This window comes from Malania oleifera, chromosome 9 (assembly GCF_029873635.1).
Source record: "Malania oleifera isolate guangnan ecotype guangnan chromosome 9, ASM2987363v1, whole genome shotgun sequence".
Classification (NCBI taxonomy): Eukaryota; Viridiplantae; Streptophyta; class Magnoliopsida; order Santalales; family Ximeniaceae; genus Malania; species Malania oleifera.
Genome location: NC_080425.1, coordinates 23,163,535 through 23,180,659, shown reverse-complemented (window position 1 = coordinate 23,180,659; position 17,125 = coordinate 23,163,535).

Sequence of the window (17,125 nt, the reverse complement as noted above, 5' to 3'; positions counted from 1 at the left end):
ACTAACTGTAGTGAGCCGTGCACTCGTTATCCCACGAACTTGAATTCCTGCTCACTGGGGGCTCTAAAAATTACTTCTTTTTTATCGCAATCAATGCTAGCGTAATTAGCTGTCAGCTAGTCCATATCCAATATCACATCGAACCCCTTCATATCTAATACCACGAGATCGGATGATAATACTTTTTCCTGGATGCCTATTGGATAACTTTAAAGTACCCTCCTATACCTCATTACTGATCTAGTTAGCATGGCTACTAACAATTCAACATTTAACAGTTGTGCCTAAACCCCAGATAATCTAACATATCACGAAAACACAAAGAAATTGGTGGCACCTGAATCAACTAAAACAATAGTTGTATAAGGTAAAGCAATAAGAATAACTGTAACAACGTCTTCAGTAGCCTCAGCATCTCCCGGCGTCAACGCATAGACCCTCGCGGAGCTGTGTTCCTCTACTAGCCTTGACGGGGTGCCTGGTAACCTCCCTGGAAAGTTTGTGAACTGGTGCGTAGGTCGACGGTCCCTGACATGGTCGTGCCATATGACTAGGTCTCCCACACCGATAGCAGATGTTCTCTCCCATTCGGTATTCACCTAAATGTCTCCGGCCACATCTAGGGCAGATGGGATAAGTCTATCCACCTTGAGAACCACTGTGTCCCATCATCTACCTCTGGCCTCTACTGTATCAATCTCCTCTCCCAGAGCCGTAGCTAGAACCTTCCTAAAAAGCAGGAGGTGTGAGCCTCTTCCTCTAGCTCGATGCTGCCATATCTCTCTGTTTGCTCTCCTCTGCTACTGTGGCCCAATCTACTAGCTCAGAAAAGTCCTGCACTTTTAGAATTTCCACCTATTTATAGATTTCCCGCCTCAAGCCCCTTTCAAACATCCTCACATTTTTAACCTCATCTAGGACAACATAGGGGGCAAAACATGACAGCTTGATGAACTTCGCCGCATATTGTTGAATGATAATCAAATTCAGAAATTCTACTACCTTAGTCTCTGACAATAGTAGGAAAATATTTGTCAAAAAATACCTTCTGGAACCGGCTCCAGGTCATAACCACCAGTGCAAGTCTCTGCTCGTCCAATAATTTCGTAGCCGTCCACCATCTCTTGGCCTTGCCCGTCAACTTATATGTGGCATAGAGAACTCTCAGCTCATAGGTTCAGTGAAGTACCATCAGTATTTTCACAATCTCCTGCATCTAGTTCTCAGTAATTGCAAGATCAACTACTCCTAAAAATGCTGGAGGATTCATCTTTGTAAACTTCTCTATCGTACACCCTTGGGCTGCAAACGGGCCTCCTTGTTCCATGGAACTCCTTGCAATCTCTACCATAAACTACTGAGCAATGTTGCACAATACAACATCTGAATCCCCACTAGCCATGCTAGAAGGCTCTGCATTATCATTACCACTAGCGTGAGCACTACTGCCTTTAGGGTCCATACTGCAATATTACCAAATTATTTTGAGAATCCGAACCTCATAATTCTATTCTTACATTAATATAACTAATATATCCTCATGCCACCTATTACTAATTTAAGGCCTAGTCCTACCATATGGAAATAGAAACCGACGATAATTTACTATGGTTTTCCTAAAATCATCACCTCAGGAAAAACACAGAAACCACTTTGAAGTTCTCACTTACAAATTGCAAAATAGAATCCTAAATTTTGATCCTAATTTCCCAACATTAACTCATTGAAATCATGTTCTATCCTAATTCCTATCCTTCCCAAAATTCCATCCTATATTCTCATATTGTTTTCCACTATACACTAAAGTCTACAAAACCTAGCAACCTATGCTCTGATACAAAATTGTAACGACCTGAAAATCTATGCCATTTTTTTTTATTAATGCTGTAAAATCATATTACTTTGATAGCCCTGATAAAATTTACAATAACATACGTATGTAGCGGAAAACATAAAATCATAAAACCATAGTTATAATACCAGAATTTCAGTATTATCCCCAAAATATACCTACACATCAGTCCAGAAACATCCACTAGACCTCCTAAGACCTACTCAAAAATACATATCCTTAAAACACTTACTCTATAGACAAGGCAGTATAAACGTTCCCTTTATCCCCGAGCCTTATATGCTCATCTAGTTGGGTCACCTAAAATGTCTTAAATTACTAGGATGAGATAACTTTCAGTAAGACAAAATATGCTATTACCAGTGTGTGGCATCTGAGTTTACATGAATAATATACTATTAAACAACTGAAACTGAGATAGCATGTAAAATAATATACAGTATAACTCACACTTATGTAGCTTAAAATACAACTACCATATCCAATTTTTCTATTTAATTATACTTCTAATAACTATAAATGTATCAATTGTCAATTTGTAAATCTATATATACATATATAACTATGAAAACTTCACTTGATGGTTGAATGTCATGATTTAACCCCTCATGACAGGGTTATGTGGCCCGTTGACGGGACTTAACACTAGTTGGCCTACCAAGATAAGTCAACCGAAACCTCTGTCGTCAGACCGTCTGCCTCAACCCAGACTATCAGGGAGCCTACCTTCTCTCCCAAGGCACGGTCGACTACTCATAAAATTAACACACTATCTAAGATATGTGGTTGTACTCTGATCTGAATAGCTGCGGTACTGTGCTCTAAAATCTGAACTGATCCATTAGGTTCTGATACTATATAATACTAATATATATATATATATATATATATATATATATATATATATATGAAATTAGGAAGAGCTTCCCAAGAAGGGGGTGAATTGGCTTTTAAAACTTTCTTTTTAGTTCTTTTTTTTAAAGTCCTTAACTTCTTTTAATATTTAACTAATTCTTTGACTTGTTTATCTATTTCTTTTTCAATCAAACAAGAACTTGGTTTCTCTTAAACAATCAAAAAGACAACTAATAAAACATTCAATCTTCAACCACACAAATAATTAAACTAGTCAAGCCTCTCAACCACAATGCTCAAACCAACAACTAATTTGATTGCCAAATATAAATTCACTTTAGCACTATTAGATTGATGAAATCATTCAAGATTTAGAACTTTCTAAAATATAAACACAGTTCACTCAATATCGAACTTTATACCATACAATCACAATATATTAATGGTATATGTAACTTTTAGCTTTTGTATTGTCTTCAGCCCTGTAGTAAATGCGAGTTTGAACAAAGCCCTATGTATATATGAAAATTTCTTCTTCAATATAAAGTCTAATTACTCTTTCTAAAGTTTAGAATTCAAATAAACTCTTAAGCTAATTTATCTTTGGGGTGTTTAGCCAAGTAACGTACTCCGGTATGATTTCCGTAAAGAATGGTTCAACCAACGTACTCCCTTTCGGTTTCCACAACCCAAATCAAAATCAAACTTTAAGGTTTACTTGATTTTCAAATATACATAGTGTATATGATTTTCAAATTCAAATCATCCACGCAATTTAAATAAGTACTGAAAATAAAGAATAAGGAAAGAGAGAATGAGATGAAGATTTTTACAAGGCTCGGCTTATACCCAGCCTACAGCCTCGCCTTTGGCAAACCACTAAAGGATTACTAAATCTATTCCTTTAACGAGCAGAACAATACCTTTACAACACTCATTGGTTAAGGTTAGAGCCCGCCTTCTCCAAACAATATCCCCTCGTCCGGTCACTCCTTAACTAGGCCAGAGCTTGCCTCTCTAAGCAATATCCCCTTGCTTAGTCAACGATTCAAACAACCCTTGGATTCGTCAATCTAAAAAAAATAATTCAAATAGATGCGTACAAATAATGCTCACACAAAGAGCTGATTAGTATAATTTACAAACTAATATACTTCAAATTCAAAATATCAAAAGAATGAAGTAAGAAGCTATATGTAAGCATCATCGGATTACTTCCTTTTTATAAGGATTAAGAACAAAAATCGGATGCTTTAGAGAAGTTGTAAAAGCTCAGAGATTTCTCAGAAATTTCGCAGCAATTCAAAGCTTTAAAAACAAATAACAAGGAGCTTTGAGTGAAAGAGATCTTGAAGGAATTTTCAATGCTTGGTATATCTTGATTCTCATAAACCATGTATATATAGGCTTCAAAAACATTATTCGTGCTCCCCAAGTTTACTTGGAGTGCCCTCTAATATTCCAAAAATATTAGCGCGCAAGTCAATCAAATTTGAAAAAGAGAAGTTTAAAAAATCTGCCCGTTGCTGTACTTCGGTTGCCTAAAGTGCAACCTTAGTAACTTGAGGTACGTTCAGGAGCTTGAAGACACAGGGTCAGGCGCCTGAAGGTACCCTGCTTGTTTGATTTTCTTCTACAAAAATCATCGATTGCCTGAGGATATAACCTCAGTAGCCTGGGCAGTACACGACCACTTTCCTTTTTTTTTTTTTCTTTTTTTTTTCAAAGACATTTGGTTTCTTTGCTTTCTTATTTTTGAAAAACATTTTCTGGGGCCGCTAATGAGCTTCATTTCATTCATAATGACATTTTTAACTTTGAAGTACTTACATGAAGATTTCCTAACAATATAAACATTTCTTGTTCTTTGAAACTTCATGATCATCTTGAAGCTTTAGGTTCATTTCATCTTCAGATGTCTTCGTGCTTCCCGGTTTGATCACTTCTTGACACACCATACACCTTTAAGCTTGATAGTGATCTTTTGAAGCTTTGTTGAGTTTGGCTTTTTCAAACATCATTGTTTAAACACATAATGTCATTAACCTTTTCTTCATTTGTTATCATCAAAACACGAGGTGAAAGCCTTATTAGGCTAACAATATATTTCTATTTTACCATGATTCTGTTTCAATAGTAATAACCATAACACTGTAAAAGCTTAATTGAATAAACTATAATATCTGATTTGAATAAGCTGAGATATCTGATCATTATGGTTCTATAATCTGTATATCATAGTATTTTGAAAATGCTGTAAAATATCTTACTATGAGTATTCTGTAATTCATGATTCTGTAAAACATCTCTCTATATATATACATATGCTGAAAATCATGACACTCTGAAAACTGTATATATTTTGTACTGAACTAATATTAACTCAAGCCACACAATTAAATAAATAAAACCCATGTGCTGTAATATGTAAAACTGTTAAATTTGTACTCTGAAAATCCCTATACATATACTATATATTTTATTGTCAAAAAGTTCTATTTTAGCTGGCATAACATATTTCCCTTAACTGGCTAACTAAACTCATCTAGCGGCCCCTAACTCACGCCCACAACGTTCATAATTTTAAACCCTGAAATTATACACATATATCTCCCTGTCAATTGACTGCATATCCAAAATAATTGTCATACTCACATTTTCTAAACTATAAACTATTTATCATTTTACCTAGGTTCCTAAGAAAACACCCACTAGGGTCCTTAGCTTGCCTGCGGTATACGCACCAAATCCCGTATTTTACAAAATCCTAATTTCTCAGTTCTACCCCAGAATTACATTCACATATAAACTTATACCCTCAATAATTAAATAAACCACTATAAACACCCAAATAACACCCTTACCTCGGTTTTGGGTTGGTGCCCAGGAACCCCAAATTGAAATTTCGCTCTGCCTAGGTTGCAGAGAATCTTGTCAGGAACTTCATGGTGGTTCTTGATCGACGAAATGGAGTTTAATGAAGCAAGAATCATAGAGATAAGGGGAGGGGGTCATGGGCTTGAGAGAGGAGAGAGAGTGTATATGTTTCGATTTTAATTTTACAAGTGGCTTGTGGGATTTATACATTCAGCACTGCCAGAGAAAATCATCGCCGGTTTTCTCTATCTCATAGAAAACCATCGCACTGCCCAGAAGTTACCGTTTACCTATTACCCGACCGCGGTAATTTGCGAAAACTGTAGCCGATTTTCTTTCCCTTCAGAAAACCATCCCCAATTTTCTCTTGCCTTTGCCAAAAATCCATTTTCCTTATTTTATTTATTATTATATTTTGGAGTCACTACAGTTCTAGTGAATTTGTGTTGTGAGGTAACTTATAAGAGTTATTTGCAGTATTATCTGCTGTGTGATGAGGTATTGTGTTAAGGGGAAGCAGCGGCAAAGGCAAGGATAGTGTTGTATCCTGAAGTGGCAGTGGAGAACATAACCATAGGGTTGTGTGAGAGTGTAAAGATGTCCCTGCAAAAGGGTGAGTGTCAATATATGGTAACTAGGTTTCGAAAATACTGATTTCCTATGGTGTTGTTGTTATGTAGGGGTTGTTTGTAGGTTTGTAAAGAAAAACTAATTCATCAAAGACAACATGCAGAGAGATAAATAAAAAAAAAAATTTTTTGGTGGATGGAAACATTTATATGCCTTGTGTTTCTCACTATAACCAACAAAGATGCAAAGGAGTGTTTTAGGGTCAAACTTGTGGTATCGTGTATCCAAAGTGTAGGGAAAACATTTAGACCCAAAGGTTCGAAGTGAGGAGTAGGCTGGATGAGTTCCATGCAATGCAAAATATGGGGTTTCAAAGTTGAGAGCTGATGTGGGCAGTTGATTCATGAGATAAACTGCTGTAGTGAAAGCTTGTACCCATAAAAATAATGGAACACCACAATGAAACAACATAGTCATACCTAGTTCTCTTATAGTCCTATGACGTATTCCAACCATACCAGTTTACTCGGGAGTATGTGGAGCTAATATTTGATGCACAATACTAGTTGAAAAGAAGTGAGTTGACATTTTTGAATTGATGAATTCACCACCTCCATCTGAATGAAAAAAATTAATTTTGTTGTTGAATTGTCTAGCAACATACTTTTCAAAAGATGTATACATTGAAGAAAGCCGATTTTTGTCATAAAGGAATTAGCCATGTGTACTTAGTGACGTCATCAACCAAACATGTAGAAACCTAAATCCAGAAAATAAAAGAAATAAATAAGAAAGGAAGAAAAGGGAATTTAAAAAGGGCAAAGCAATAGGGTTCATCGATGAATTTCATGTTTTCGTCAACGAACACCCTTTTGTGTTTCGTCGACAAAGTTCAGATGTTGTCAACAAAGAAATCTCGAACGACAAGAAATTTTAGGCTTTAGGTTCATCAACGAATCCCTTCTTTCGTTGATGAACACCTTTTTGCAATTCATAAATAAAGGCTCTATTTCGTTGACGAATGTGACCAAGTCAACGGCCTATAAATTGATTTTAAAGTTACTTCTTCATTAAGCATTCATATATTTCTCTCTCTCTCTCTCTCTCTCTCTCTCTCTCTCTCTCTCTCTCTCTAACCAACACCCCACCCCTTCTCTCGACGATATCTCATCATTCATCGCCCTAATCAACGATCGGAAGTAACCATGATAATCTAGGGGAGTTTCTCTACAGGTCTAGAGGAGTGGATTTTTGAACGGGGCCTTTCCAGGCACCACCCCAAAGTTGAGGTAAAGGTAGAAATGGGCTATCTGTTTGGCATGTAATTAGTTATATGGGGGGTATGGGCTTGGGGATGTTTAACAGTTACTAATTTGGGTTTTGAGCTAATTAAACTTGGGAAATATGTTTTCATGGTTTTGGGCCTGTATCACCATAGGGTGGGCTATAGGAGCATTGTAGGAACTCTCTCAATAAATAGGTAAGGGGATTAAGTTAATTCGGGATTTTACTAAAAAAGAACTGATTGAAATGCTATATATGTATATTTATGTTTTCAGTTGTTATTTCGAAAACCAATAATTCAAAATGGACTTTTCAAACCTAGGATATATGATATGATATTTTTAGTAAAAATGAATAGTGAAAAGTTTGGTTTGAAGACATTAAAGGGATATATCGTATAATGAAATTTTGTGGTAGATGAATAATATTTTGAGGTTATTGTATAACCAAGTTTTTGAATACGGGGACTTTTTATTAAAAATACAGGGATTTGATATAGCGGCCATGAGCTGAGTTTTATATGATGATTGAGGGCCGAGATTCTATATATGATAGGTTTTATACGAAATGAGTTTGAAATACAATTTTAATTACTTAAAGTGCATGATATGCTTTAGGAACCATGAGGACCAGTTATGTTATGAGGACAGTACCGTTGCTAGAGATTCAGTAGTTGACCATGTGTGCCGACACTATTTTGGATAGAAATGTAGAATGGTTTTAGCCGATTAGGCTCAGTAGAGGGTGTACCTTCCCTGGAAGTCCAGACTAGGAAGTGGTAAGACAATCAGACCCACAAGTGAGTTGCAGATGCCTGTAGGTGTATTAGCAGACGTATGATTTGACTTAGTTTGGGTTGATCCCCCAGGGCTAAGTCCAGCCTTTGAGTCGCATAACCTATATTCATGGAGGAAGTAAATGGTGTTTAGTCCCAGGGAGTGTCTTTTATGCATATCTATTTATTTATGTAAATAATGTTACAATTAATGAATTGTTTATACTATGGAAACGAGACGAATATTTTCAACTGTATAAAGTGAGTACAATGTAAAATAGCTATTTTTGGTTAAATGAAGGATAAATGTTTTTTGTAAACACTAAATGCACGTTGACCACACACTTTTGTTAACTTAACATGCCTTACTAAGAAGTGTCTCACTCTAATATACAAATCATCTTTTCAGGATATACTAGGGATCATGCATAGTAGACTAGAGGGGCTGAGTTAGAAGTATAGTATATGTACGTGGAATGTATGGATTGAGTTATTTTTGTTTGTACTGTATTAATGGGTTATAATATGGATAATTGGAGACTATTGCGTATAAAGGTATTTTAGAACTCTAGTAATGGACTTTAGAGGATGTTTTATTTACTTCTGTTGCATTTATATAATGAATATGGTATTATGTACACAAGCGTCACTAAAGTAGCACCTCGGGCTGCCCACGTGACGGGTCGAGCCATTACAGGTGGTATCAGAGCCCAAGTTTGCTAGGTTATGCAGACTTTGACAGTTGGTAATTACCAGAATATAGGTTGAGATAAGTTAAGGAAAGGAATGGGTAGGTTAGGTTGGGCTTTAGTCTGGAAGCTTAGGGACGGTGATCTGTTGATAGTCTTATGTTTTTTTCCTAGAATGACGATTTTAGGAAAACCAAGGTAAATCCATCGATGATTTCGTTTATGGGATAAGAGACTGGAGCTTGAAAATTTAGGTTGGGATGTTAGGACAGATGAGTATGTGCGTAGTGTCAGTGCTATGGTTAGAGGTCGATACCTTGATGACTTTGTAACAAAATTGGGTAAATGACCTCTTTAACTGCAAACTCATATGTTTTATTATTAGTCATTCCATACTTGCATCAACCATGATAAATGTATAATTTTTTAGTCGGTTTCTATCCTATCTTCAAGATGGATTCTAGGGGAAAGGATATCATGGTTGGAGGGGATAATCATGTGGATATCTCTAGTGAGGATGATGTCGATGCCTCGGAAGTGCTAAGAAGTATAGCATGACAAGTTAGGAAGGAGGATCAAAGAGACTCTAGAGAGCAAGATCTGCTATCGGCTGATAGGGGCTACACATTCCAGCAGTTCACCTAGGCGAATCTGCCGACATTTTCAGAAGAAGTGAACCCACTATAGCTAAAGATTGGGTTCAGAAGATTGAGGAGCTGCTGAATGTGCTGGAGTGCACGGAAGAACAGAAGGTGCGATTTTCCACCTTTAAAATAGTGGGGGAAGCAAAGAGGTGGTAAAGATCGGCAAAACTAGTGGAGGATCAGCGCCCAAGACATGTATTTATTACTTGGAGCCGTTTTAGGGAGGTTTTCATTGACAGATACTCCCTTGTTGCCACTCAAGAGACCAAGGTAGAGGAGTTCCTGCATCTGACCCAGGGACCTATGATTGTGCAGTAGTATATGGCCAGGTTTGTGGAGCTATCCCGTTTCACTCCGCACATGGTCCTAGATGAGCTAAAGAAGGCTCAGATGTTTGAGAGAGGTTTGAGGTAGGGTGTACGCACACTGGTGGTGGCATTTGACTCATATTTTCTCTAATATGGAGGATAGAACCATGGCATTCGAGGCTAGTATTCAGGAGGGGAGAGAGCAGCAAACAAGAAGAAGAGGCCTTTGCCTCAGGGGTTTTAGTCTAGCACTAGTTAGAGTTCATGAAGCTGGCCTAGTAATTTTACGGGCCAGCGACAGGAGATGCGATCTAGAGTCCTTTAGAAAAATTCTCAGCGTTCTACTTGTCCTAGATGCCACAAGAGGCATTTAGGCGAGTGTAAGGCTAGACCAGCTGGCTGTTACTAGTGCGATGGAGCAGGACATTTGTCGCGGGATTGTCACACGACATTAAATTATGCACCTATATAGAACCAGTATGGGGGAGGTAACCAGGCACCCCAAGGTGGTCACCGATGGGGCACCACTTAGGCACGGGTGTATTCTATGACTCCGAGTGATGCCAAGCATGCAGTAGATGTGGTTACAGGTAAAATATATGTGCTTTTAAGTAAAGCGGTTATGATTTTTTATTCAGTTTTGTGTTTCAAGGATTTATTAAATTGTGCAGGGTAGAGACGCAACTGTTAGATGTCGAGTTAGTTGTAGTCACACTGACATGGTTAATGGTGGTGTGTAATAAAGTGATTAGAGTCTACCAATGGAGATTTAGGGGAGAAGGTTGCCTGCTAGTCTAATCATATTTAATATGCATGGATTTGAAATTATTTTGGGGATGGATTGGCTAGCATCCAACTTTGTGAACATAGACAGCCATAGGAAGAAAGTGGTGTTCAGACCTCCTGGAAAACATAAGTTTCAATTTGTTGGGTCGTGTGTGCGCTCTGCACCACAAACCCTTTCACCAATTTAGGTAAGGAGATTACTTCTAGAGGCTTGCAAGAGGATTACTTCAGATGTGTTTCTCGATGACTTACCAGGATTGCCTCCGGATCGTGAGGTGGAATTCGCCTTTGAGTTAACTCCAGGGACGGTGCCAATTTCCAAGGCTCCATACTGAATGGCTCTGGGTAAAGTAAAAGAGCTAAAGGAGCAGTTACATGAACTTATGGACAAAGGTTTTATCAGATCGAGCATATCACCCTGGGGAGTGTTTGTGTTGTTCCTAAAGAAAAAATATCGATTGATGAGGATGTGCATCGATTACAGAGAGATTAATAAGGTGACAATGAAGAACAAGCAGCCGTTAATAGCTAAAGGGCACTTAGGTTTTCTCTAAGATTGATCTACGATCTGAGTATCATCAGTTGAAAGTAAAATCAGAGGATGTATCAAAGATAGCTTTTCGAACCCGATATAACCATTATGAATTTTTGGTTATGCCATTCGATTTGACGAATGCACCTGCAGCATTTATGGACCTAATGAACAGGGTGTTCTACGAGTACTTAGATTAGTTCGTGGTGGTTTTCATCGATGACATCCTGGTTTATTCGAGGAGTCCTGCAAAGCATGAAGCTCATTTGAGGCTGGTACTTTAGGTACTCAGAGAGAAGAGGTTATTAGCTAAATTCAATAAATGCAAGTACTAGTTGGAACAAGTGGCATTTCTGGGACATGTAGCATCTAGGGAAGGAATTTTAGTGCACTTAAGCAAAGTAGATGTGGTAGTTGATTAGGTGAGACTGAAGAGCGTGCATGAGATTAGAAATTTCTTGGGTCTGGCAGAGTACTATCACCGATTCATCGAGGGTTTCTCCAGACTGTCAGGTCCTTCGACACACCTTATGAGAAAGAACAGCAGGTTTGAGTGGACTAGTGAGTGTGAGTAGAGCTTCTAAGAATTGAAGCAACGATTAGTCACAGCCCTAGTGTTGACCATTCCATCAAGGGATGGTGGTTTTGTGATTTACAGTGACCCATCTAAAAAATGACTCAGGTGTGTCTTCATGCAATGGGGAAAGGTTATCACGTATGCTTTTTTCCAACTCAAGAAGTACGAGAAGAACTATACTATGCACGACTTGGAGCTGGCAGTAGTGGTATATGCATTAAAGATCTAGAGGCATTACCTATACGGTGAAAAGTGTGAGATCTTCACTGATCATAAGAGTCTTAAGTACTTTTTCACTCAGAAGGAGTTGAGTATGTGGCAACGCAGGTGGCTTGAGTTGATTAAGGACTATGATTGTACCATTAGTTACTACCCAAGAAAGGCTAATGTGGCAGCTGATGCTTTAAGTTGGAAGTTCATAGGTGCGTCAGTTTCAGTGGTTGTGGCGCAACATTAGATCATAATGGGCCTGTATAGGTTGGGTGTAGAGTTAGTGGATGGAGATCCACATGCAATCATGGTTATTTTGATAATTCAACCAACCTTACCGGATAAAATTAAAGCCGTTTAGACAAAAGATGCAGAGTTCATGAAAATTGTGGAGAAATTATAGAGTGAGTAGCAACCAGACTTCAATGTTTTTTAAGATGAAGTTCTCAGATTTCATGCCAAATTGTGTGAGTCTAATGACGTAGAGATTAAAAATAAGATTCCGGAGGAGGCTTATCGCTCTCTCTCTCTCTCTCTCTCTCTCTCTCTCTCTCTCTCTCTCTCTCTCTCTCTCTCTCTCTCTCTCTCTCTATACTGTTCATCCGGGAAGTATAAAGATGTATAGAGATCTGCGAGGATCCTTCTAGTGGAGCAACATGAAGAGGGAGATTTCCAGATTCGTGGAACAATGTCTGACAAGCCAGCAGGTAAAAACAGAGCATCAGATGCCAGCAGGACCACTTCAACCACTTGGCATCCCTAAGTGGAAGTGTGAGCATTTCTCGATGGACTTCGTGTCAGGATTGCCCTCGGTGCCGCATAGGAAGAATGCTATCTAGGTTATTGTAGATCGATAGATGAAGACTGCGCACTTCATTCTTATCAGAGTTAGTTATTCTATGAATAGGTTGGCAGAGCTTTATGTGTAGAAGATTGTGCGACTTCATAGCATCCTGATTTCCATTGTTTCAAATCAAGATCCATGGTTCACCTCTCTATTCTGTAAGAGTTTGTAGGACACCTTGAGATCTCAACGCACTTTCAGTATCGCGTTTCACTCGCAGACAGATGGGTAGTCTGAGAGGACCATTCAAATTCTATAGGATATGCTTCAGGCGTGTGTGCTAGATTTTGGGGATAGTTGCATCTGGTACCTACCGCTCGTTGAGTTTACGTATAATAATAGTTATCAGGCTAGTATCGAGATAACACCATATGAGACTTTGTATGGTCGCTGGTGTCGATCTCTGTTGTACTGAGACGAGGTAGTTGAGCAGCATATTTTAGGGCCAAAATTAGTTCAACAGACCTCTACAAAGGTTGAGCTTATCAGGGAGAGGATTAAAGGAGCTCAAAGTTGGCAGAAGAGTTATGCAGATACTCACCAACGAGAGCTAGAGTTCGAGATCGGTAATATGATATTTTTTAGGATTGTTCCGATGAAAGGGGTGATGAGGTTTGGGAAGAAAGGCTAGTTGAGTCCTACGTGCATTAGGTCATTCGAGATCTTGGAAAGGATTGGTCCAGTTGCCTATCAAGTGGAATTACCCCCAGCGTTGTCTAGGATTCATAATGTTTTTCATGTATCAGTACTGAGGAAGTACGTTCCAGATCCTTCGCATGTGATAAGTTATAAGCCTTTGGAGATCAAGGATATTCTGGCATATAAGGAGGTACCGGCTCAAAATCTAGATCAAAAAATATAGGAACTGCATACTAAGGATATACCATTAGTGAAGGTGTTGTGGTGTAGTCACGCAGTAGAGGAGACTTCTTAGGAGTTAGAAACAAAAATACGACAGAAACACCCACATCTTTTCAGAGAGTTTCAGCACTAGATAGGTAAGTGTTAGTTTTATTTGTAGGTCAGGTAAGGTGGGATTATTTAGTTTGTTAGTTGTTTATGATTCCGTATATGAATGGTATTTGGGAGAGTTTGGTATGATATTGTAATCTCCCAAGACATTGTGTATAATCACGGTATTCCTCCGCCATAAGTGAGGGTATCAAATAAACTTGGGACAGGGTCGCTATGTGGGTGGCTACTGACTCTTCGGTAGATATGGATTGTGAGATAAGGATGTGATAGGTATTAGTTAGAAAATTTTGAGGACGAAATTTTTATAAGTTTGGGAAATTGTAGAAACTCGGACCTAGAAAATAAAATAAATAAATAAGAAAGGAAGAAAAGGGATTTAAAAAGGGCAAAGCAGTAGGGTTCATCGATGAATTGCTTGTTTTTGTTGATGAATGCCCTTCTGTGTTTTGTTGATGAAGTTCAGACGTCGTCGACGAAGAAATCCCGAACAACAGAAAATTTCATGCTTCAAGTTCGTCGATGTACCCCTTCTTTTGTTGATGAACATCCTTCTACAATTCGTCAATGAAGGCTCTATTTCGTTGACCAATGTGATTGGGTCAATTACCTATAAATTGATTTTGAAGTTACTTCTTCATTAAGAAATCATAAATTTCTCTCTCTTTCTCTCTCTCTCTCTAACTTGCGCCCACACCTTCTCTCTATGATATCATGCCATTCGTCACCCTAATCAACGATTGGAAGTTACCACGAGGATCTAGGGGAGTTTCTCTACAAGTTTAACAGAGTGGATTTTTGAACGAGGCCTTTGTAAGCATCACCCCAAAGTTGAGGTAAGGGTAGAAATGGGCTATCTGTTTGGCATGTAATTAGTTATACAGGGTGTACGGGCCTGGGGATGTTTAATAGTTGCTAATCTAGGTTTTGAGTTGATTAAACCAAGGAAATATTTTTTCAAGGTTTTGGGCTCATATCGCCATAGGGTGGGCTATAAGAGTGTTGTAGGAACTCTTTCAGTAAACAAGTAAGGGGATTAAGTTAAGTCAGGATTTTACTAAAATAGAATGATTGAAATGCTATATATGTATATTTATGTTTTCAATTGTTATTTCGAAAACCAACGGTTCAAAATGGACTTTTCAAAGCAAGGATATATGATATGGTATTAAGAGTAAAAATGAACGGTGGAAAGTTTGGTTTGACAATATAAAAGGGATATGCTGTATACTGAAATTGTGTGGCTAATGAATAATATTTTGAGATTATTGTATAACCGAGTTTGTGAATGTTTGTGAAATAGTGGAACTGTTTGTGAAAAATATAGCGATTTAATCTAGCACCTATGAGCCGAGTTTTATATGATGGCTGAGGTCCGAGATTTGGTATTGCGGCTATGAGCCAAGTTTTATATGACTACTGAGGGTTGGGACTATATATATGACAGGTTTTATACGAAATGAGTTTGAAATACAATTTTTATTACTTAAATTGCATGATATGCTTTAGGAATCCTGAGGACTAATTATGGTATGAGCACGGTACTGTTGCTAGAGATTAAGTAGTTGACCATGTGCACCCACACTGTTCTGGATAGAAGTGTAGGGTGGTTTTAGCCGATTAGCCTCAGTAGAGGGTGTACCTTCCCTAGAAGTTCGGACCAGGAAGTAGTAAGGCAATCGGACCCGCAAGCGAGTTGCGGATGCCTGCAGGTGTATTAGCAGATGTATGGTTTGACTTAGTCTGGGTTGATCCCCCAGGGTTAAGTCCGGCCTTTGGGCCACACAACCCATATCCATGGGCGAAGTAAATGGTGTTTAGTCCTAGGGAGTGTCTTTTATGCATATCTATAGATTTATGTAAATGATGTTACTATTTAATGAACTATTTATACTACGGAAACGAAATGAGTATTTTCAACTATATAATGTGAGTACAATGTAAGATAGTTATTTTCGGTTAAATGAAGGATGAATTTTTTTTCTATAAACACTAAATGCATGTTGACCACACACTGATGTTAACTTAGTCTACCTTATGGAGAAGTGTCTCACCCTAATATACAAAGCATCTTTTCAGGATATACTAGGGATCATGCATAGCAGACTAGAGGGGCTGAGTTAGAAGTATAGTATGTGTTCATAGGATGTATGGATTGAGTTGTTTTTGTTTGTACTATTTTAATGGGTTGGATAATTGGAGACTATTGTGTATAAAGGTAGTTAAGAACTTTGGTAATGGACTTAGAGAATGTTTTATTTACTTTCGCTGCGTTTATATAATGAATATGGTATCTAGTACGTAGACGTCACTAAAGTAGCACCCCGAGCCCATGTGGTGGGTCAAGGCGTTACAAAACAAGCATAGTATCTGAGTTTTGCAATGGAAGAAACGAGAGCGGTCCCCACAAATGACAATGATTTTTTTTCAAAACTACTAGTACTTTAGTGTTTTGAACGAGAAAAAGGTAAATAACTAAACTTTCCTCGTTGACAACTATCACAAAGGTTTTGAGATTTTGATGTCCTTACAATTTCAATTAGTTCCTTATTTTTTAGCGATTGTGAGCTAACGACTTGGGGTGGGTGAGGCATTGATGCCAAACTTTTGCAGTGCCAGATTTGAATCGATTAGAGAAATATAGTTCTAGCAAAGTAGGTAAGACATATAGATCACCCTTACGTTTCCCTGTTATCATTACTTGTCTTGTTTCACATTTCTTAACACAAAAATCAACATTAGAAAATTCATAATCATAGGAAATTGAGCAGTTAGTTGACTTATAGAGAGTAAATTCTTTGTTAGGTTTGGAACTAATAACATGTCATTTAGAGGTAAGGTTGAATTTTTTTTTTGCTTTGTATAAGAGTTTCCAATTCCAATAATTTGCATGGAAGATCCATCTCCAATTAGCACTAAGTCAAAACGAATATTTTTGAATATTAGTTAACATACCTAGCTTACCTATCATGTGATTAGAGGCCTTGGTACTTGAAGTCCATTCCTTGGTTGAAATGGTAGTGTCCAGTGTTAACGTCGCAAGTGCTTCTGGAATTTCATCTTGAAAAGCTGGTTTTTTTTTTACCCACCAACATATCTTAGCAATGTGGCCCATCATGCCACAATATTGACACTGCTTCTCATGGTATTTGTCCTTTTCAATGGGTGTCATGCGGCGCTCACCTGGAGATGGAGAACAGGGCTGTGTATTTGCAAGTTAGGGATTATTTGTGTGGATTTGACTTGAGTACCCATTTTTTTGTGCCTAGAATCCACGTCCTGTTGACGTGAAGTTTTGTGTTCGTTTATGATAGCCTGATGAGTTTGGCTATGGACGTTGCTATTGTTTT